At 41.3% G+C, this 22,908-nt stretch overlaps 1 protein-coding gene across 1 annotated transcript in view; it reads right to left on the bottom strand.

Annotated features, from left to right (window-relative positions):
• The window catches only part of DTNA (dystrobrevin alpha), a 221,049-nt gene extending 198,168 nt beyond the window's left edge, over nucleotides 1-22,881 (bottom strand). Inside the window, exon 1 of the mRNA XM_041412835.1 lies at nucleotides 22,714-22,881. The gene's annotated coding sequence lies outside the window, so the exon portion shown is untranslated. The remainder of the gene's footprint in view (nucleotides 1-22,713) is intronic.
• Between the last annotated feature and the right edge of the window lie 27 nt (nucleotides 22,882-22,908).

Here is a 22,908-nt window from a genome sequence, read left to right as displayed (position 1 = left end):
TCATTTGCAGTCTTGTCACTGGCTTCAAAGGCCTGACAGGCTGGCCATTTGAGATGCAAATATTTCAAGAAGTGAGACACACTGTTGAACACGGAGCAGATTTGTGTTTGCCATCCTACTCTCTGCATTGTATGTATTTATTTCATTCTCCATAGTCACGACTTCAGAACGTGTTCTGTAAAATCAAGTGCTATTTATGCTCTTGCCCTCATTTAGCCTCAGAAAACATTTCAAAATCCTTGAGTTCTACTGTAAGCATTTCCTAGGGAAATACTATCATATAAAACATTGACACTTCCTGGAAAAGAATGACAGATCCTTAATAAAACTGACAAACTAAAATTTTTATAACAAGCTCTCTAACCTGCTATACCAGCTGGCATCCAGGGTAAGATATCATGGCTGAAACTTTGTCTCATGCAGAAGATGGAGTTTTATGAACCGGAATCATGAAAGAAACTCAGCAAAAAGAGGGCTGGCAGTTAGGACAAAGTCAGTGCAATGCAGTCCATGTCCAAGAGAGAGTGAAAAGAGATGGATGCTGGAACCATGCAAGCTATCTGAAAGCTGTTCGTGTGATCTAAAGTTTGCAAGGAAATTAATGATGGCAAATTTCACACCAGAAGTGTGGATACAAGACTTGCTCAGCATTCTGTTGAGTAGAGCCACTTAAATACATGTTAAGTACTGAGAGCAAGGCACTGAAAAACTGCATGTTTAAGCCAGATTTTATTCCAGAATGCAGAATGCTGCAACACAAACTTCTTTTGAGTTATTTCCACTTAAGAATTACTTTTTTCATTAAACTGATACCCACTGAAAATAGGTTTAAAGTGTAGTCAGGTGAATGAGTGTCTGATGAGTTCTGATACAACTTGAGCTAAGCTATTGTCTCTTATATGAGGTAACAATGATCATGGGAATGCAAAGCAGAAAAGAACACCATAATCCACCATCTTGTACCATGCACTTGTGATGAGCAGCAACTGCTCTTCATCCATTTTAGGGCAGAACTGCAAGGCAGCACGAGCCAACACTGTCTTTGGTTTTAAAGTTTGTGCTGAAACAGCTTGGGGAAGCTCACATGGGACTGTAAATTCCATTGGTAAACTGGAAATTCTTCAACTGCCTGAAGTATCCTACCAATCCTCTACATAAACTAGAAAACTCAAATCAAAATCGATGTCTACATGAGGTTTTACTTTAACTCCATCTACTTAATTCAGGTAAGTGCAACCATTATTTTTATGAACTGGCCTAGGAAATCAACTTTCAGTTCACATGAAGCTTTTAGCTGTTGTTTGTAATTACTTCTGGAGCTCTTGCAAAGAAGCTGCTGCTCTAAAATGAGCCAATTTTAGCAGTTTTATTGTCTTACTCCTACCAAACAAAGGTCTGTATAGGTTAAGTTTTACCTGTTCATAGATGTGTATAGTAGCTGAAAATAAACAAGACATGTTTGCAGGGTTCAAAGCTTAAGTTTCAAAGCGAGAACATGGGAAAATGCACAGAAGACAGTAATTAGAGCAATGAAATAAAGTTAATAAAAGAAAAAATAATATCAGGAAATTAGTATCTTTCTTAACAGCAGATCTGTTAATGCTCTGGAACATTTTCCCAAGGGAAGCAGTGGGAGCTCCATTACTTCGATAATTTAAAATTAGACTGACAAAAAAGTAGCAAATGTACAGCACAATAAAAAAATAATTCCATACAGGAAGGGGAATGAAGTAGGTGACTAATAAGTCTTTCTTTCAAACAGCTATGAATCATACAAGTGCAGTGGTGGCTTGTACAGAAACTGGAGTTTCTATACACAGATGGTAATGCAAACTGGCAGCTCTCACACAGTACTTGCTGGAAATGGTTGGAGGATCCAATTTTTCATATACCATAAACCACAAATACACATTATTAGACTGTCTGCCTAAATTCCACAGAGACTTCATATAGCATGCTTTACTTACCACCCCCTGTCCCCCAAACAACAAAAGCAATGCCAGTTTCATTATTGCATGCACACTTATTTTTGGGACAGAACTTCCTCAGCTAAAAGCTACTAGAGCTATTTTATGAACTCAGTGTTTCACATGTAACCAGAGGTTAAGAATTTTTGGTCTCGGGTCACACCATGCTTTACTTGAGTTCAATTAATTCTCTATTTGAAGGCATATTTAAGACAAACACTTGATCTGTTGAGTACAAGTTCAATATTTCCTGATCAAAGTTGAGAGAAAGAATGAAACACAGGCTTTTTATTTGATTCTTCTGTTTTCCAATATTTTCTCAAGTACTGTAGACAGACAAGTGTTATTTGAGCTAATCTTTCCAGGCCTCGCTGTTTGACCCATGTGCTTTGTTTGCCACTGTGTGACATCGAGCCCTTACAAGAGTTGTGCCATGACAGTGACATGATGCTCGGAGCACACACTGGGGGTTAAACATTCACCACTGCAGCAGTGGTCAGCGAATCAAAAAAGGGGGAAAGCAACAGTTTAAACTATATATAGGGTGGTATCTTGGATAAATCTGAACTCAATGTGCCTTAATTTTTTTAAAAGCAAGATTGTCCATAAAAAAGGGTACTGTAGAGCACTTTTTGTCAAGGATCACAGAAAGTGAAACTTACTCTGGTACCTATTCTGCTCTTTAAATAATCACTTCCAACTACAAATTTGCAAACAACATATCAGAGAGCAAAGCCAGTAGTTTTCCACAAACCGTTTAGGAATTAGGAAGAGTAGGAGAGTATATTCAAATATTTTTAAATCTCGTATTTCACCATTTTTAGAAAAAAAAAAAAGCTAATTAAAAAAACAAACCAACCAACCTCTACGTTTCTTCAAAAATCCTGTCATTGGAGCAGGCTGAAGATGGTCTATTATACGTTGTCTGGATGGAAAGTAGCTTAACAGTTATTAGAAGAGGAGCAACAAGTGCTACTTACTGCAGTTTGGAAACAACCTGTTTCCTTTGCTGGCAGGTTACTTTGCCTTTGCAGTCTCTTCCCAAAGAGTCTAAGCTGTCTGGAATATTATTTTCCAATCACCTTGAGTGGCTATGGCTGTGTATCACTGTTCAAACAACTTCATGCTCAGAAAATTAATGTCATATGTATCAAAAATGTTTCTCTAAAAAAGTGATGCTTGCACAAAGCAAAGAAGCAGCACAGAATGGGTGAAAACAAGTCAAGTTCTTCATCTCACCTCAGCAACATTACCCACTGACCTCAGCTAGCCCGCAGACATGAGTGTCACAAAAGTGACAAAGCAAGTTCTAGTGATTAACACCACAAACTGGTGGTATTACTTCTACATTATTAACCTTACATATTTTGCTACTGTGAGCTGGAAAGCACAGGGAAATTCTTAAGTGTCAGAAGCACTGATACCCTTCTTATACTTACATTTCTGACTTTGATTATCTGATCATAGCTTTTTCCTACATGAACAGCTTCTAAGGTACTGATCACTCAAACTCAGGTTGTTTTTATCGATGTGAGTAATCCCAGATGTTCAGTGCAGTTGCTTTCATTAATAAAGACACACAAGTCTCAAGTGGTTGTAGGATCAGAGCCTTCAGGTTGTGAATAGTCATTGGCTTTTCTGCCGTTAACAGGCCATTGATGAACTGCAGCTTCCTTCACATCTGACAGAGGGATATTAAGGTACACATCCATCACTGTCATTTTTCTCTTGCAACTTTTTAAAATGCAGAATCACATTCAAAAAGCAATCAATAGCAATCCAGTTGCAAGCATCTCTAATGAAGCGCAGCAGAAACAATTTAGTATCAGATTTTCATCTGAAAGGTCTCAGAAAACATTTTTAAGCTCCACTTTATCTGCCCAAAAAGAATATCAAGGTGTTTATTCCAGTCTTTGAGCCAGTCAGGATAGACACATGCACTGAACTGCCTAGAGCAAGAAACTCCACTATGTAGGATAGCAAAGCTCTTTGCATAAAGTTATTGCTGCCGTAGACTCCTTGTCCTAGTCACATCTGTTCTTGAATATCTGTGTCCCCAGCTATAATTATTATAATTAATTATAGCTGAAAGGACAATGAGAACTATAAATTTTTTAAAGTATTTCCAAAAGGAATTAAAAAAACTTTTTTGAAAATTGAAAGCCTCTACTAGGATACCTGTCAATATATCTGTTATATTTTTAATTCATGTTTGTGAATACTGATAGATGAGTAATGATATGGATGCAAGTTTGCACTAAACTTTTCCATACTACTCCCACCATGTGTGGCAGCTCTTCTTGTTCCTTGACTTGTAATCCATCCTCAGCTAACTCTGGAAGTCACAGCAGATTTATATTTTGTCAAATATTGAAGAACATGATTAACTACAAATACTTCCTCCTGTTGTGGGAGCAGAAGATAAAAGCAGAATGAAACCCAGCACATTGGCTGGCTGAACTTGTTTTCAGCTTTTCTTTCTTGGAAAAAATTTTCAAATACACATTGTAACTTTCTGCAATGCAAACCATCCCATTCACAACATAACTCACAAGGAGGAGCTAGCAGTGATTTTTCACTTATTTTCTAAAATACTATTATTAATTTTTGATTTTGGATGCTCAGTGAACAACCAGCACTGCTTGAAAACCAACATGATTCCCATTTTCAGATACACAAGCTAGAAGAGAAAGGAATAAAATCACACAATGATTTTCAACATAAGCATGAAAAACACTAATAAGCATATGCTGATGGTAAATTGGCTTGTATCTCCAGCACCTCAACTGAAAATCCATTATCTTTGCTCACAAAGTAGATTTGTGCACTTGACCTGCACTTTTTTGAATCAATTAATTCAGACTAAGGGATACTACTGCACAGGCAACTCTAATCCAAACTCCTACTCCAAACTGGTAAAAATTACTTTATTAAGCCCTAGACATCAAACAGGTCTATGGTATAGCACTACTGAACTGTTTCAGATGAGATTGTTTGGAGCCTGATCTAATTCCAAATTAAAAAAAGAAATGTTTTAATACTAACTGTTTTCAAAAGAAAATGGAGACTATCAACACAAATCACCCTGAAATCATAGTACTGGCTCAAAAAAGCACCAGTATTCTGAGAGCTGGTAGTGTTGAAACAGGGCTTCAGAATTCCATCACCCTCATGGAGAAGCCAGCAAGAGCCTGAAGCCCAAAGTTTCTGAGATCATACTTCCAATTCACCACTAAAAATCTCTCAGAACTGCTCATTTACATGGCAGCAAGACAACATTTTATCCAATCAAGTTCCATCAAAAAAACCCTCTCACTTTTCGAAGTATGCAGCAGCAGACTGAGCAGCTCTAAGAAGCATCTATCAGGTCAAGCACCTAAAGAACCACTGAGAAGCAACTCTCTGAAAGCTTTAGGTGCCTCCATTCAGAGAGATGAGTAGCTTCTAGCAGTGGGAGAGTGGGAGCAATCCAACAGTAAGCTCTCCTCCTGGCACCACTGTGAGACAGCACAAGGCTTAAAAGGCAGCAGCTCTCATCTACAGGTTTCCAAACTGGGAAGCAGCGAGATTCTTATGAAAATGGCTTGTTTTTAATAAAAGGGCTTGCAATGGCCCAAAAGAAGACACAACAGTAGCCAGACAGTAAAGCAAAATATTGCAGATCTCATTAAAAAAAAAAAAAAAAAGAAAAAATATATTAAATCTAGATTTAATGAAAACAGAGAGAAGTCACATTCATGTGGCAAATCTTTCATATTTATTTTGCCAGTCACATTCAGGGGCAGAAGAAATACCATTCCCCAAAATGTTCTTCAGGATGAAATCAAAATTTTCATCTGCAGTAAACTGGCAGTTAAAACAAAAGTTGAAATTAAATTAACTGCCCTTATACATACTTTGCAGCCATCAAAAGATTTCAATATATTTATCAGTCTTTTCTTTTTCAGCTGAAATTTTGCTTTTCAGCTTTCTTTAATCCTAGCTCTATACACACCCCTTCTTGGATCTTAATTGCTCTCATCCTACTTTCAACTCACATTTTGTTGCCCTGGGAGAAAAATTGCTTGTTTAACAAGAAGAGCCACAAAAGGATTTTAGCCTATTCTAAAACAACATTGAACTATCCCTACCTTACTTTCATAAAATGCCTTTACAGAAGTAATTTAAAAAAGTATGCCAAAGGAAAGCTAGTCCATCAAAGAAAATGCTAATAGACATATAGGCAGACTATTAAGATTGCACAAATTACCACATGTAATTTCACATATTTCTGTTTACATGTATTTGCATGCATTCACTCACTCATTCAGCGATTCTCTGCTGCAGCTTCCTGACTTAGAGGTGAATTCAGAGCTACAAGGATTACTGGAGGGTTGAGAGATTTCATCAACCAGGAGGTGAGGCCAAGGGAAGGACGTGGGTGGGTCATATCATCCATGGGGCAGGGAACAGATTTTTTTTCTGGGATTCTACATAGTCTCTTCAGCTAGAAGGTGGGGGCCAGCTTTGAAAGCCTGTCAGAGACCATCAGACACAGAGAGTACTGATGAGGTGTTCTTGGCATCTGGGGGAGGTCTGCCTTGCAGAAAGGTTCAGCAGCTGTGGTGTGGGTAGGGTCATTAGTAATGCTGCATTCATGACTCATCCATGGCTTATTCCTTAAATACACACACAGGCAGGAATTTTTGTTTCACTGGGTTTCAAGATGGTCAGGACCTTCAACATAAATCTGTGTATTAGTCTGCAAGGAAATTTATCATCTGACCTTGACATGTTTCTTCCACTTTGAGAAAGAATACTGGTTCCATAGTTCCCTGCTTGTAAGAACAGGGAATGCATCCCAGAAGAAAAGCCTTTACAACAAGGTTATTTCCCAGTTACAAACCATGCAAACAAAGATAAGAGAGAACTGGAAGAGACTTGGTCACGAGAACAAAACCAAACAGCAGAAATTTTAGCACGGAAGTGCTTTAACTTGAGCTGAAAACTGAAATCTTCCATCAGCAAAATCAAATGAAGTACTTCATTAAAAGCCAAGTTTAATTCATGCAGAGAAAATACATCACTTTCAAAACAGACTGAGTGTTTTTGTTTTGGGATAATCTGTGTCTCTCTGGGCTGCTGGAGGATCTCAGCGGATTTCTAATTTTGGTGTCTTGTAGACTGGACTATGGAGCTGCTTTTGGATGGCAAAATACAACCTCCCCACTGGGCACAGAAGCTGCTTACTGATGACATGCCAAGAAAAAAAGTATCTTCAGGCTGGGAAACCTGACACAGTAGGAGACAGAAAGGATGAAGTACTGCAGTGGCTCAGGAAGGAAAAAAAAAAAGTTCAGACCGAGGTAAAGAAAACAATGAATTTGGCAACATGAAAATCTTTTGATCAAAAATTTTTAAATGAAACATTTAAAATATCTGAATGAGAAGTTTTGGGTTTGGCTACAGTTTTTTGTTGATCAATTTACGCAGAAAGCAAAAGCTTCTAACAAAACATTCCATAGCACTGAAGATTAACTTTTTCTTTCTTTTTTTCAGTCATGTCAATTTTCTGCTTTTTTAATCAAATTCTATGTAAGCTGGGCTAGAATAAAGAGAGGCACAATGAAATTGCTCTCTGTATTCATTGATAGAATAGAAGTTGGACTGGTCTGTTCTGATGCTTCTTAGACCACTTAGAAAGAAGTGTTTATTTCAGTATCAGTATCACATGTCTAAAATTCACTAGTACTGAATATTAAATCACATCTTTTTACAAGAGGGAAAAACTTCCTGGTTTGTTCTCTGTGAAAACCCACAAAAGTAAGAAATGTAAGTTAGAACTGATTTTAAATCTGTATGTTATTAGACTCACCGGTATAGCTGTCAATTGTCTAAAACATCAACAGCACCTCAAAAATCTTTCTGATCTTTTTCAAAGATAATGCATGGCAAATTTTGGGTCTTTTCCCCTCCCCAAACAATGTGGGTTTGGTTCTTTAAAGCTCTTGTGTTTTGTATGTGTGAGATTTTCTTCCTCTCTTTTCATAACAGCTGCTTTTTTCTTCGCCTTGCTTTTGAGAAGAGGCTATGCAATTTTTAGAAAATACGCACTGCAAATGAATCACCAAATGATAGTAGTTAAGCTCCAGCCATTGTGGATGCTCCTGCTGAGGGGGAGCACGAGGGTTTGCTCAGGAGCACGCAGAGCATGGGTGGGTGACCTTTGGTGTGGGCTGTCCGGGCTCAGGAGGTGCCTGTCCTGCAGCCCCTGCACGCGGACAGCCTGGCGGAGAAGCACAAAGCGGAGGAGAGCATCACTCACCGACATGTTTGCATACTTCTGGTCAACACAACCAAAATACCTGCAGGGAAAGGACACTGCCATCTGGAAGAAGCCCAGCAAAGTTACCCCATGGCTCCTCAGGAGCCTTGCAGGGGTGTGTAAAGCAAGGTCACAATTAATTCAGCCAGGATTGCATGGACAATGTGAGCAATGGATTCCTTTCAACCCACTAATATCCTCTCATGGAAAGGGGATTGTAGGGACTTTTTGCAGACACAAACCTCTCCTTGTACATTTTACAACCAAATCCCATATCTGGATTTAGCTCAGCATAAGCTAGCATAATCTTAAAGTCCTGGTGTATGCAGCAAAGCAAAAAAAAAAATCTTATTATGGCAGTAAAATCACGGATGAGGTAAATATATTCTGTGTCTCCACTTTCAGACATTTGCAACCTTCTCAAAAATACTGTCCTTTGGTCTAAGGATTTCTTGTCTTGTCAGTTTAAGACCACTTTAAAAACAAACACGAAAAAATGTTTGCCAGTTATTTTGATCATCTGAAGCGCTCAGATAGGAAAAAAGGAGGATGTAAGTGTACAAAACATGGAAGGATATAGCTTCTTATCATTTGGCCTTGAAGCCTTCCCTCTGCACCCAGGGGCTAACTTGGCATCTCAGTCATGCTAAACCACCTGGGATTGCACACAAATGTTCCCACAGAAAGTCAGTTCTAATATCAGCTCCCAAAGTTTTCATGATAGCATATTTTCCTACTTGTGCTGCAAGAGCTAAAAAGGAGGTGTACTGACAGAAATAGAAACATTTGTTATTTGACAGTGTTATTAAAAACACTTAAATCTGAAAAAAAAAATCATTACTTTTAGCAGTGACCAGTGTTATCTGGGAATGCAATAGTTAAATACTAAAATAAATATGGCTGGTAAAATAAAACAATGGACGAACTCCCACGTCTTTGGAACTTAAAAGCCACACAGTGAGACGCCGGCTGACATATGAGCTGACTTAATGTGCTTCAGTTACAAATGGGAAAGGTGTTCATCCTCAGTCAGGTCACTGAGAAGAAGAGAACAATTCCTGGATTTCAAAATATCCCCACCTACCGCAACAAGTCTCTCTGGGATTAAGGCAGGCATGGACTCCACACCATTTGAAAGGGACTCTGACCACTGCAATCCTGGTTCTTAGGACATTGACTTACTCTTTGCAGTTGTGTTTTTGCGATACGCTCTACAAGTAATTACAGAAAGCCTGTTGTTCATTCCATTTTTTTTTTTTTTTTGGCTCTTCCCTCACCAACTCTCCCCAATATGCTAAGAAATCCTGTTGCCTCACCTTTGCAGACATGCATGTCTGTATACTTTCAGGCACCTATTTCCCATCTCTGGTGCAGCTGTGGTTTGATCCTGCCCCAGGGCACACACTGGATTCTTCACAGGAAACACACAGGGAACAGTCATAGCAGATTCCCTTAAGAGTGACTTTACTGCAGCTGTATGAATTTCTGGAGCTAAGGATCTACAGCCTAGATTGTGTGTTACATTCTCCCTTTGTATGAGAAGGCACAGATTAGCTGTACTGCTTTGTATTTTGCTTAAAAGGCTTAGGTGCTAGGGTAGGTTTTTTGCTACATTTCTTGATAACTGCTCCATGTATTTTGTTTTTAAAAGGGAGATTTAAAAACAGAATATTGAAAAACCCAATGGTAACAGTACAGTTACAAATGCTGAAGTTTTAGAAGGAACTGCTGTGGGAGTTGCTGCTAGGAATACTTACCAAGTAGAAAAACACAACATTTAGGAAACTCTTAATACAGATGCACAGACAACACAGAACAGAACCTGGTATTTCCAAATCAAGCTAAACACCTTAATATCTAATGACATTGACAATTCACAAATAATATGCAAGTGGGTGTTACCATTTTCCAAAACAAAGTCACATCAAACACTCAGCTCTTGCAAGGTAGGGGAGGATCATCTTCTTTAAAAACGAAAATAAAAGGAAACAAAAGGAATAAAATCTGAAAAATAAGCTGCGAAAAAAATAGTAAAGGCCTTTTCAAGGTCTGAGCTTCCAACCACACTGCTCACATAACAAGCACTAACAAATGTTTTGATAATTCAAGGACTGTGTATGAGCATATGCTGGAGCTTCATTTTAAACACTGTAACACCATTTAGAATATCTTCCTAAATTATGTCCCAATCGTTGATGTGCTCTTTCCAAATAAAAGTAGAATACAATTTGAGGTAAAGCATAAAGAGCAAATATATTCTTAATGAATTTTTAACCCCATGTTAACAAGGGATTTTTTGGACTTGGCCAAGCAGACAGCAAGAGGTCCAGGGAGTTCCACTGCTGTGAGGCTGCCAGAGACAAGGAAGCGATAAACTTTTGGTTTGGGGTTTTGCAAACAAAGCAACACATTGTTCTTGATTACTCTGTTTGAAGACCAGTTGAAAAAAATGTAGATTGGCCCAGTATCTTGCACTCCTTAAGTGGAAATAGATGTGTGAAGAGCTAACTACAACAACATGAAAGCTTTGCTGCCATTTCAGCAGAAAGAAGTTAAAACAAAGAAAAGCAAGGAAAGGAAGAATACCACCATAAAAAAACAAACACCTTTTCTCCCCTCCCAAAACCCACTGAGAGCCATCCAGCTAGATGCTGGTAATACTGGATAACTGAATCTCATGAAACAAGTTTCCTTGTAGCTTGGCATGTTGGTTTCAACAAATTAGGATGTAAATTTTAATACCAATGGGACAACATCATTTTTTCTCTCTGTTAAGCAGAGGCCACAGAGAATCCCCTGACAAAAAACCAGCAGTTAATTTAAGTGCCCTGGCTGGTTTCCTAACAGCCAGCTCAGGAGTGCTAAGGTCAGGTCCTATATCCCCACTCTCCTCTGCATCTGAGCGAGGAGGCAGCCACAGGACCCACTGCATCAGTCAATACCGTCCCCTCTCAAGCACTCCTGCTAGAGAAAATGTCCAGCATTTTGGGGAAAAAAAAAATTTAAAAAAGGGAGGTGAGCTACAGCTACAGCCTAGCTGCTGATGTCAAAAGAAGGCTAACATCTGCATCCTGCAGTGGTACACCTGCACTTCCCCACCTGGCCAAAGGGGCAGCCACTCCAGCAGTGCCCTGCCGGCAGCCCCAGGGCTCCCATCTGCATCCCAGAGCTCAGGGAACTGAAGGTTCATGAGATAACCGTGACCATTTGTAGCTCTGGCAGCAGCTTCCAGCTCTCCTTCCGTTGTGTAATTCCAAGGTCTTGCAAAACACACGTCAGTGTATGTAAGGGAAATCTGGGCTTCAAGGACAAACCTTCTCAACACCTGAGTAGTAAGATGACATTGATTCATAGGCATAAGATTTGCTCTGAAAGACAACTTTGTTTTGAAATCTTTTTCCTTGGTTTTGAGCAGCAAATGGCATAGGCATATGGGACTACTGAGGTTTCTGCTAGTATTACTTTATTTCTGTTTCTTTTTCTTCCAAACTACCCTATTTTCTTCATCCATGTCCTTAACATGTCCAGATTAAGGTGAGAGATGTAGTAAAAATACATAAACATAGGATCATCAAACACAGTATGGACAAAATGGCAGGTTTTAGAAATATTCACTGCTAAAATTTCAACTGTTAAATGTGTTTTGGTAGGCAAAGGAGACTCTGCAGCTTTTTTAAACATGAGGAAATCCGAAGGATTACATCAAACCATGTTACAGACACTGACAGATACAGGCTCTCAAGCAAAACAGCTGTCATTAAAGCTCCTGTGACTGCTTAGAACACACTGCTGCAGTCTCCTAAAAAAACCCTAAATCCATGAGAAAAAAGAATACCTTTAGCCTATACTTTAGCTTCAGAACAGAGATGCAGCTCCATCTTTCTTCCTTTTCCTATGAATAAACAAAAGCAGTATGAACCATTTCTACCTCTGTGGTCACCAGCAAGGGCCAGAAAGCCACAACATGGCCTGTAACAAAAAAGTTCATCTCACAGCAGGGACTACAACCTCACACCTACTTTCCTAGGACTGCACTTAGCATGGAATGTGTCCACTTCATTTTATTTAACATTAAGGTCTTTCAGATACATCACTTCATACACATCACAACATACAACCTTCACTACTTGAAACAAGACTGAGCACTGGGTAAAAAGTCTGAAACCTGGTACCAGCAGAGCTGCTAAAATGCTGTTGTGCCATTCTTCTCCTCGGATACCATACAAGCTGTCCCTGCACATCTACAGTGACAGCAACCTGCCGAAGCCACCAGGGTTTGTGTCGCTCTGTGTGACAACCAGTGCAAATAATTCCTGAGATGATTTGCATGTTCACAGGCCATCCACAGTCAATGTGCAGCAGTGGTTAAGACAGAGCAGCTTAAATCCAGGGTGCAGGACAGGGAAGGATCCTTGGGCTTGTAGAGGACAAGAGCACAGAGGAGCAGCTGCAGGGGGAAGGAGGGAGGCCAGCATGAGGCGTGACTGCAATATGGGATGTTTCTGTGTGGAGCTGGCAAGACAGGGCAACAGCTGGTTCCAGGACATTTATAGAGGCAATTGAAGGTCAAAGGGAAGTATCTAGATGTAGTGTGACCTCTAAACCAGCCTTCTTACTGCATTTTTGATTACCCTCACAGCCTAAGTGTGATCAGGTTTGATCAAATGTTCACGTCATTATTTGGCAACCAAAGGAGGTCGTAGCTAATGATTTTTTTTAACTCTCAACACTCAACAACATTGATTAGGCCTGGTGTGACCTTTCCCTATCTTATTCTAACACAATGCCCAACTTTCATGGTTCCCAATTTTATTTATAGCATAATACTTGCACAGAAACAAGACAGATTAATGCCTTCAAAAGTAATTTTCACAGGAAATGCAATACAAATCCAGCTGTGCCTGTCTTAAACCTTCCCTGTTTGCACCCTGCCCAGAGAATAAGAGTCATTTATCAGGAAGCATGTGCCTTTTATTTCTGCCCCTCTCCCCAGGTCAGCATCCTCAAAGCCTTTCTTCTAGTCTTTCCATTTGGCTACTTGGTGAACTCCAGAAGCATTTGCATTGATGGCGCAGGACTTAGCACTAGATCTGTCATATATGGTTAAGCTGCTGCTGGGCTAAGCTCCCTTTTTTATCCTGAGTGGTATTTTCTCTTTGAACTTTAGGAATTTATACAGTGTTTTATCCTTTCAAGTATCTCTACAAATTCTTCACAGGATCTACAGCACAGGCAGGGCCTTTTTATGACAGAAAGACACAGTAGGTTTTCATGCTTTGCAGTCACTGTAATATAACCCACTGCTTCACTAAACCCACTAACATTACATTCATTATTTGGCACGGAGCTTATGGTAAAGAAGTAATTTGTTCTGATAGTTAAGTGCACCATCAAAAGTCTGATTGCCTACAACAAATCAAGAGAGTTTTGTAAGCCCTGCTATGTGCTTTCATATGCTGGAAGAAAAAAAAAAGCCACAAATTGTGCAAGAATAATTATCTTTCTGCCAGCTTGTCTTCAAAATGAAGATAGGTAACACTTATGTGTAAATGCAAATAGCAGGGATAATATGGGGCTCCCAGGGTATCAGAAAGGTAGCATTCCCTGTGGAAGTACAAAAGACCACTACAATGGGACAAATGAAACATACTTCTCACCAAAACATGAAGGTGAAACCTATTGTTCTGCTTAAGGATGACTGGCTAATGCTTAGTGCAGAGAAATGCACTAAGTAGCAGCATTTTAAGTTACTGCCTTGTACAATAGCTATTGTGTACCTTTTCTGTGCAAAAAAGTTACATGCAGTTGTCCATAATAATTTGAGTCTTGATATGACTATATAAACAGAGGTCATGAAAAAATGCATCGTGCCTTTTAAGAAACATAGTGTTCACAAACACTGACTGCTTTAAAATCTTCTTCATCTGTGTAGAGAAATAGGGACTACTTTTTGAGTCACTAATATTGCAGTACTTACAGTCTTTCTCTGCAGAAGGTTATACAGAGCACAGCCTGATGCAGTTCAGCTTCCAATGTCCTGTCTGTGGGCTTCAAAAACCCAGCAAACTGACCCTGCTACTGCTGACATTAGTCCTCTCGAGAGAATTCCTCCTGCAAGTAGTCCTGTAAGGTCAAATGAGACTCTGCCAAATAAGCCTTTGCAAAATCAGTTGTGCTCTGTCATGTTAAGGGAAAAGGAACCTAGCTGGAGCATGTACTAATTTTAATTAACACAGTACCTCCCTCTCACCAGATGATTTGGTTGGGGTTTTTTTCTCCTTTCCTTTCCTTCCTTCTTTTATTTTTGCTATTTTCAGGCTTTTTTTCTTCTACCCTTCCCTTCTGCATTTTTGTTCTTCTTTCATACACTATTTTTCTCCATCCCACCTTCCCCTTTTAACAACCCACCTCCTCCTCCTGCATCCTGTTTTCCTATCCCTTTGTCCTCTCCCAGTCCTTTGAAGGACTACACCTGTGTTTTTCTAAGTCCCACCAGAAGCAGCTGAAGGCAAGTGATAAGAAACTGATAAAAACCCCTTGAGACTTAAAGGCTGTATTCCTACTAGCCTGCACAAAGGGAAATGGTAGATAGGAGCTAAGGAGAGAGGGATTAAATGAGTCAAAACTTGCAGAATTCCAACACAGGGGATTAAAATTTCTGTAGTTCCTATTAAGTAGTGCACACCACCATTAAACTACTTGTTCTGGTTAATATTTAAGAAGGAAAAAAATGAGCAGAGTCACATGGTAAACATGTCTGGAAGCCTCAAAAAATGAATAAGAAGTTAATAAAAGTGTCAAGACATCATAGCCAGACCAGGAATGGTGTTATCATTTCCATTACAGGAGCAAATACCTGCCTCTGAAACCTGCAGAAGTTTTAATCGCTTTTTTTAATCCATGCCCTAAGAAATTACCTCATTATTTCCTCTCTTCAGAATAGTGCTTTCCTCACACTCATTTTGGACACCTTGCCAGGTAGGTCAGTCCCCAACAAAAGCCTGGTCCTGTTCTTTAAGCCAAAACACACTACCTAGGTCTGTCCCTGTGCATTTAATGTGCTGGCTTGCAAAATTTCACTGTGGACTGTGTGCACTTAGAAATCAGCAGTATTGTGTGATTTGGGAGTCACAGAGGCAGCTGCCATGTCTTCGGGTTAAGCATAAAGGGATTATATTAGATCTGGCAAATGTCATTTATTTCCAGGATTTGAGAAAAGATTTTTCTTATCCCAGTAATTCCAGATAATCTAACTTAAGGATCCTAGAAAGATAAAGCTGAATCTCTACTTTTATACTGAGAGTATCCAGAGCTCATTACGGATTTTGCCAAAAATCACAGATCCTTGATTTGCCTTACCAGCTTAAAAAAACTGTATCCACAGACCTTCCAGAATTTTAAGAGAAGGCCATGTTAATTTCCAGCTGGGTATGTGATGCTGCTATTCATCCTGCAATCCACAAGTGCTCTCTCTCCTAGTGAGAGCTGGACCTTCAAGCGAGAAACCTGTGTGCCCTAAGACAGCAAGGCCAGCTGATTCTCTAGCATCACATCTATAAAATTAGGGAAATGGGCTCAAGGGAGATGGACTTCTGCAACCAAATCCATGCGCAAACAAGTTCAAATCACCTAGCTTTCCAATGTCCTTTCTGCAGAGATGCAGCTAATGTTAACATCTTCAAAAGAATTCTATGTATTTAACTATCAAGTAATGTATGGCATGCATGTGTTAGCTGACTGCCATCCATGGAAGGGGCTTAGCTAGGGAGTCCAGCTAACTACACAAAGATTTCGGAAGCTATGACCTACGAAGAAAGTTTGGTACATTTTGTACTGGCAGGTGATTTCCACACAACTCTTCTTCTCTACAGTATTTCACACTTTAAACAGCAATTCAAAACAAAAAAGTATGGTATGCGTGAATGCCCACTGATCTCACGCTGCACCAGTAACTGTGTTGGTAGAGCCTGAGCTGGTAGCAAGCTCCAAGTGGTTTGCAAGGAAATTCACTGCAGTGAAGTGCCATTTTCCACATTCCCAGTTGTTACAAGAGTGCCTAGATTCAAAAGACTAAATAGCCTCCTTTGTTTATTACATAATCTGCAGAACTGCCAGCAGAGAGCAACAAGGAAAGCACAGATCCTTCCTCTGAGCACTCTAACATGCCCCCTGTCCAAAAGAAGTCTCTCTTCAGGCTCATTGCTTCGGTACTCAGCCGTTCACTTCGGCAGCTTTTTCCAAATTGCAGAGATCCCTATTTATTATGCCCATCCATACAATTATCTACATCTACACACATGTATGTGCTGTGCTGGCTGGGCACATTGAGGCCCATCTGCCAGGCTGGCACTGTGCCCACCGGGATGTTGGTCGGTCCATTTCACTAAAGCGGAACTGTCAGGCGGTGATGGACTTTGGTGGGTAGCCAAGAGCCCTCCTTTCTCCAGGGAAGAAAGCCTCCCAGCGCCACTCAAGTTCGTGTGGCACACCACGGGAGCACGACCATTGGCACGCACGCCAAAGCAAAGAAGATTTGAAAGAGGAAAGAAAAGAGGAGAGCTGACTGGTACTTCAGACTGTGATCCAGGCCTACTTTGCGGACCTGATTATGGTGGACAATGCTGCTGCTGCGGCTGAGCACAGGCTAGCCATCATTTAACTTTGACTTTGGCACCAATCAAGTACAACAGGGAAATTGTGAGATGACTCAATAGATGTAAATAGCCACTATACAGGGCAATTTGGTGAGGCATAAGGGCATAGACAAATGGCCTACAAAAGGCAGCTCCTTCCATGCACGTGCAGACTTGGTGAGTAACTCCAGCTGCCCAGGAACCTGTAGTCAAGATCAGAACTGCATGCATCAGATCTTCAATTCAGCCCAAATTTTTCCAAGGAGGATCATCTTGCACACGCTGCACCCTCTCACATTTGTGTTTAAAGCTGACCTTTACATTTACACTTGCACTGTGTGAAGACAGAGGTGGGTCATGGTTTGCATTGGGGTTTTAATCTCTCAGTGACAATAATAACATGCTAGGAAATGCTGCATTATCTTCTGCTTTTCCTCCTGTCACCTGTGAACTTCACCACTAGAAGCCTGCTTTAGAACCTCTCAATGTGGCTATTCCTCATGGCTGGAACCAGCTTACCCACGCTCACTGGTGTTAAGTAGGATGCAAACACAGCTCCGCCTCCCTGCACGAGCCAAGATGAACAGTTCAATGCGGTCTCACTGTTCCATGGGTCTATTCACCCGTAAGTATGACAAGCAAATTCTGGCACTAAACCAGCAGCTCCTCTGCTCCCCAGGAATGCCCAAGGGCAAAATTATATCATGCTTTTATTTAAACCAACATGGTCAAACTTCACTGTGAAGGAGTTTTACCAGTTAAATTAACTTCCACTCACACCCACTGTGTGAGGAATTAGTGGTCAGGAAGAAGTCCCAGCTGAACTTTTGAAAAGCTGGAGACAATGCTGCAAGTTTCTTTCCCCTGCTGAGTTTAATCAGGTCAGAAAAATCTTACATTATGATAATTACATCACAAAACAGTTTATACACATTTCTGTCACATGACATTTTAATTGCTGTTACCTCTTTAGACAACTAAGCCAAGGCAGAGCTTGTCAGCACCAAGAGAAAAAAATCAAGTGTGCTTCTCAAGTCTGAATTTCTTCTTAAGAAAATAAGCAGACATCCAGACCACTACATGAGGAAATTCCGCATGTATCTTCTACTTCAATTTTGAATGGCTCTTCTGACATCTCTTCCAGCTAAGAAGATTAAAAAAGACCAAATCATTAGAGATATTGCACTGCTTCTTGACATCAATCTGGTGAAAGATTTAACTGAAAAGAGCCTTTATTTTCGTACTTTGTACGTTACAGGATGGAATTCTGTTAAGTTGTAATCTCTTTTGAACAATTATAGAAATCGCTGTATTTCCCTTTACAGGCTGCTCTGCCTATACAGAGAGAGCATACCTACAAAAACGCAGCAGCCTCTGTACAATAAAAGGTAAGGCTCAGGATTTCCCTCTGGGTCCTTGTGCCATATGCACAGGCATGTGAACTGTCAGTGGTGCTTCTCACATAATCAGTACAAACACAGTGCTTCCAAGAGATGATGTCGCACATTTTATAGTAAAGGCACTGCATGAAACAATCACAGTCCCTAGCAGCAGCTGTGGATGTGCCATAGGTAAGTCGAACAGTTGTGATCTCCTTCTCTCTTCAGTGGGATGGAGAGAATACACAAAGACTGGATTTATGTCATTGTAATTGAGGGAAGGATTTTGCCCCATACAAAACACATGTCTCCAGACATTATCTGTCTTAAGCAGCAGGCCAAAAACCTGGCTCTACTGAAGTGTACTGCATCAGGGCAATTAGTCTCAGATTTGGTCATCTCCACACCAGCACACAAACACCACTGAAAGTTCCAAGTTCTTACAAGTGGCTTGGCATTTTATCTCAGTTGCTGAGACCACTAAACTTTCCCTGCACTGATTTCTCCACAAGAGACGCTAGATGTCTGTACATCTTAAGCATACAATAGATGCATCTAACTTAAAAACAGATGAAGCATTTACACTTTAATTGGAATTTGTACAATTTAGATCTAAACTTGCACATCTTTCCTATATGGTTTTCCATATGTCTTCATTGTAACAGTTTCCCAATTTAAGGCGATGTAAGAAGATGGGAGGTTTTTCTGCAGGACCATGAACACACACACACCCTACCCCAAAACCAACACTAACATCTGCAGCGATCACAATATGGTAACACAGGAGATTAAAAATATACAGATCAATAATGTTCTGCTATGATTTCCAAACAGAAACCTCATGCAATTTTTTCCAAACACAGTAGCTGTGTAATGACATTGGAGACGAAGACATTGCATTACACTCTTCAAGCCATTCTGATAGTCCCACACACAATTTCCCCCCTGCCTCCCCCCGATTTTCAGCAAAAGTGTTATTCTTGTGCTGTTTGTGTAAGTGGACAGAATTTCAAGCATCTGCTCCCAAATGATTATAAATCAAGGAACCTTCATGCTCCATTAGCTTGAGAAGATAGCGTTATTAATGACTGCTATTCAAGGAAGTTCACAGTAAGTGTCTAAGTGAAGACACCTCTGATGTAAGGCTTTGTTTTGTTTCCAAAAACAGCTGCGTGGGCAAATCTTTCCTCTTGCTGTTTAACATATTTCTGAGGCTACCACTTCTAAGAAATATCAATCATTTTCGTTAGCTTAGCAGTTACATCAGTTTCCTCTGGAAAAAGAAACAATACTGACATTCTACAGCAATGCTCATGAAAAGTCATTAGCTTAACAAATACTGGGGTCTATGGAAATGCAATACTGCTCTTACTCTGCTATGCTTTATCCAGTTCCAGAAGTCCGAAAAAGCTGGTTGAACTCTAAAGCACAAAAAGTGAAAATTTAATTATTAGGTTGTATTACACGGACTTGAAACAATGTAATAAATGACTGGGTATAGCCTGGCAGAGCTGGTTTGCTCCACAGGTTAACACACCATGATTTCCTACATGATCCTAACCAGCAGCCTTCTATTTCCATAGATGTAGGACCAACTCTGCAAAGAAAAGGCGAGTCAGATGTCTGATTAGCTGAGTTTTCTGCCTATTAGTTACTTGCCTAGGTGCACAATGGATGTGAGGCAGCACATGCATGAATACCACACAATACAGAATTTCGAGATAAGAGATCTGACTCATCACTCCACTGCACCAGTTTTATGCCTACGGGGCTCCATGTTCTTCCATGGTGACTCAGACCCAAGACTCCCCTCTCTCCAGGAAAAACATGACAAGTCATGCAGTACATGTCAGACTTACCCATCAACTATAATCCCCATTTGCACTGCAAAACTAATTGGAATGTAACATTCCATACCACTTGCATCTTGCTGTTAAGCCTAGAGATAGGAATATATACAATTAATGCAAAGAGCAGCAGTTTAAAATATAGTCATTGGAATTAACCCTAGTACACCTGGCAAAACAGTCAAGGAACCCTGTTTGAGAAAACAGTCCTTTCCAAATGTAAGTAGTGTCAATACGGGCACACTACGATTAACAACATGGAATTAAGGAGAAGGAGATTAGTCTCTGGAACAAAAAGTTTCTCTGAAACAGTTCTCATTGCAAGACTGCTGCTTTCACTTTTCTAACCCAAGGCTGCTGAAACACAAGAAACTTTGAACAACTCTAAGGTAGGCATTGACTGTTTCTTCGAAAAGGACACGCTGTGTTTACGACAGCTATTTTTGGCTTTCAACTATACAAATATAAAACACCATGAGGCCCATTTTCTTCTCACAGCTTCATGTCTGTATATATTCATTGATTTCAGTGCAATTATATCTGATTATTTGCCTGGAATGGAAGTTAGATCAGTGCTGACCCTTATAGGCAATTCTGAATGGATTTATACTGGACAAAATGTGTAAGAGGAGACAATCTACTCTACAGTCTGACAGCATACAACTGTAGAAATCAAGGAAATAATTAATAAAGCTATAAACCTTCAAAGCCAAACCAAACAATTCATCCTTCATCTTGCTCTAAACCTTAAGGGATTGGTATCCAGCAGTTTACCATAAGGTACCTTGTGGTTTTTTTCTGTTTTTTAGTCACAGAATCAGTGGGTTACTCTAGAATGCAGAGATCACTGCTACAGGTTTCTGTGCAGGATTGCGTCCTGAGCTACTTTGCAGACAGAGTTGAATCTACGGTGGTTGATCCTGCATGGTTCTGCCATGCTGGGCCCTGGTGCACACAGCCAGTAAGACGCTGAAAACTGCTTGTGAAAATGATTACACACCACTGGGGAGCCACACATACTGAGTATTACATGCATAAACCATCCACTTGCTTGTGATGGCAGAGGGCACATGTATGTAATTTTGTATTTACTACCACCACTGCAAGATGACAGCATCTCATTCTGACTGCACTTACATCTCACTGAGAGGTCAAGGCAGGAGATGGTATTATATGTGTGCTTTTCTACAGGAAGGCAAGATTTATTCAGTTCTTTGAGATTTACCTCTGTCTTATGAAAAAGGAAAAACAAAATCTACAAAAAACCACAAAATCGTCCACTGCAATGAATACAGACTTTGAATAAATGCAGGACCTTGACTGCAACAGGAAGGTGAAACCCAAAAATGTGTCAGTAGGATCATTCTCTTTTGAGGAGCACTATAAAGACATGAACTTAAAATAGACATAGCTCTTATCTCATGCTCACTTACCCTTTCACAACCAGAAACCAGGGTGACTTAAAAACCTAGCGCTTACTACTCTTTGGTTGCCATAATTTTATTAGTCTGGTCATGTGGTGGTCACAGGTGTGAGACACAACCTGGTACCCAGGCAAAAGTTATGGAAACAGCTCCATAGCTAATGACACTCTTAAACCACAGAATCCTTGCCTTTATCCCCATTATTAAAATACTTCTACACCCAAAAAACAAGGGGAGAAGCAGAGGTACAGCGTTCAGAAGTGAATAGCAAGTTACAAAACTTCAAACACAACACAATATATTGAAAGCCTACTAGCACCAAATTTGTGATGCTGCTTATATACTTGAACCTAAGGTGAATCTCTCCTTTTAACATCTGGGTCACCAGTAACTATCAAGGATTACCAGACCACACTGCTTCCTACCCACGCCTGAAGTACTACTAAAGTACTACCTAAAACATCACCCATGCTGGGAAATGGATCCAGTGATTAAGTACCCGATTCAGCGGTCGCCGGCAGTATTTCACTTTGGGTGGTAGCTGGTCTCTAGCATGGGAGTGTAGAACAAGCCACGATCGAGATTTTCACCGCCCAGCACCAAAGTTTGCCAAGGAGCCGGTGAACGCACAGGTAAGGCAGTCGCTGCTGCGCTGCGGGGCGCCGTCCTTTCGTCACTTTTACCTCAGCCGGCTGCAAGAGGCGACAGCAGGCGAGCAGGGACAGCCCACCGAGTCCCCAGGGGGTCTCCAGGGTCCCCGGGACTGCTGCACGGAGCGGCTGGGTGGGCGACAGGAGCGAGTGCCGTGCCGCATGCCTGTGCACACTCGCACGCCGGGAGCGCCTCAGCGGCGCCTGGGGACAGGCGGGAGCGCCGTGCGACCCCACCGGGGCGGCCTCGGGAGGGTGGGGGACGAGGGAGGGCTGCCCCCCCGCCTGGCCCACCCTCCGGAGCCCGCCCCCCACCCCCTGACCACGGTGCCGATGGGGAACCCCCGGCGCCCCCCGCCCCGCACGGGCACAGGGCAACAGGCGGCTGCGCCCCCCGCCCAGCGCCTCGCACCCGCTGCCCCGGTCGGGATCGCTACCTCGGGAAGGCTCCGTGCGCTCCCGCCGCCGCCTGCTCCCGCCGCCGCCGGGGCGGATCAGCTGATATTTACCTGTGAGGTAATGCACGCTCCGTAAGGTCACCGTGCACCCGCCGCCGGCACACGGTGCCAGGCAGGAGGAGGGACGCGCCGGGAGGAGCGGGAGTTGCTCCTGCTCCGCCGCCGCCGCGCACGGCGCCGGAGCGGGGCGGCCGCGCCGCGCAGAGGCAGAGGCGGCCGCTGCCGCTGCAGCTCCTGGCACATTCA

The sequence above is a fragment of the Onychostruthus taczanowskii genome, unplaced genomic scaffold (assembly GCF_017590055.1).
Source record: "Onychostruthus taczanowskii isolate IOZ18803 unplaced genomic scaffold, ASM1759005v1 scaffold4, whole genome shotgun sequence".
In the NCBI taxonomy this organism is placed as follows: Eukaryota; Metazoa; Chordata; class Aves; order Passeriformes; family Passeridae; genus Onychostruthus; species Onychostruthus taczanowskii.
This window is presented reverse-complemented; position numbering and strand designations above follow the sequence as displayed.